The following is a 1,430-nucleotide window of genomic DNA, read 5'->3' on the forward strand; positions in this document are numbered from 1 at the left end:
GCAAAAGCCCATCCTGCCATTTTTTCAATTTCTGCGGAAGCTGTCCCTTTTGCCTATTTCCTGCTGTTAGAAAGGACTCTGGTTAAACAGAGTATGTATACAAGTCTCCTTTTAGTAGGTCTACCAATGCAGGTATCTCATCGCAGTCCACATTCTGCTGAGAAGGCGGAAAAGGATGGACCCTTACTGACGCAAGCTTCTGGCAGGGGTGGGCTCAAGAACATCGGGGGAGTAGATATATCTCAGGAAGTTCAAGCAGTCCTTGCCTAGGGTCTGGCAGGCATCTCAAGTCTAACACATCCATAACTGAACGTGTGACAAACTATCACCTTCCCCCCCATCATGCTGCTCTCCCAGTTTCTTCCTTTTCAGTAAATGGAACCACTATCCATGCAGTTACTCAAGGCAAGATCCTAGGAGCAACGCTTGATTCTTCCTGTCTCCCTCACTACCATCCACAGGAGCTGTCATTTCATCTCCAAAATGCACCTCAAAGTTCCACCTCTCTCCATACACTCCGTCCCCACCCTGGGATGAACCTCCAGCCTCTCTTCCAGGGCAGCTGCGATAGTTCCCTAACAGCTCCTGCCCTCCTCCGCAGAGCAGCCCAGGTGACTTTCTAAAGACAAAACGGGCCATGCCAGTACCATCCTCAAAATCCTTTTGTTGCTTCCCTGCAGTTTTAATAAAATCCAAATTCTTTACAGTGACCTAAACTGCCTGCCGGAAATTATTCAAGATTACTACGATAACCCATGCATTCTCAGTAGGGGACAGTACAGCCCCAAGGAAGTGAAAATTAGTTCTGGAGGGGAGGAGAGGGAGTGAAAAAAAAATCTTACTCTTTCCAATGTATAAATAACAGGGTATATATGAGCCCTATGGAATTATAATAAAGCTTGTGTGGGGATGATTAGAAAAACAGAGTGTAAGTGAAGGTTGAGAAACTAAGCTAACCTCGTCTCAGGCTCCTCTTCCCCTTATTTACTAGACCAGGGCCACTCAGTATGGTAGGCCCTGGTGACTTGTGAATACTGAACACTGGACACGGACCTAGTGTAAAAGAGAAAGCAAAGTTTTAATTGTAATTAAGATTTTGATTTCCAAAGCCACATATGGCTAGTGGCTACCATATCACCCAGCACAGCTCTAGACACTGATGGGCCTCCTTTTGATTCAAGGAATCCAAGCCCTTTGCACATGCTAACTGTATCTATCAGGATACTTCTGCTATAAATTATGAAAATTCAGAGCAGATTAAACATAAATCCAGAGGAGAGCGAATCCAGGGTCGGCTAATTCAACAGTGCGACACCCTTATCACAGATCCGGGTTCCATTTTCCTTCACTGCCACCCCTGTTGTCTCCGCACTACCCTCATGCTGTTCCCCTAATTGTCACAAGACAGCTGCCACGGTGCCAGGCATCAC

The 1,430-nt window shown here is 46.2% G+C and overlaps 1 long non-coding RNA gene across 1 annotated transcript in view; it reads right to left on the reverse strand.

The window, feature by feature from the left end:
• LOC105824855 overlaps positions 1–1,430 on the reverse strand; it is an 18,399-nt gene that overhangs the window by 1,024 nt on the left and 15,945 nt on the right. The gene's annotated exons all lie outside the window — the stretch shown is intronic.

This window comes from Propithecus coquereli, unplaced genomic scaffold, assembly GCF_000956105.1.
Source record: "Propithecus coquereli isolate 6110/MARCELLA unplaced genomic scaffold, Pcoq_1.0 Scaffold767, whole genome shotgun sequence".
Lineage (NCBI taxonomy): Eukaryota > Metazoa > Chordata > Mammalia > Primates > Indriidae > Propithecus > Propithecus coquereli.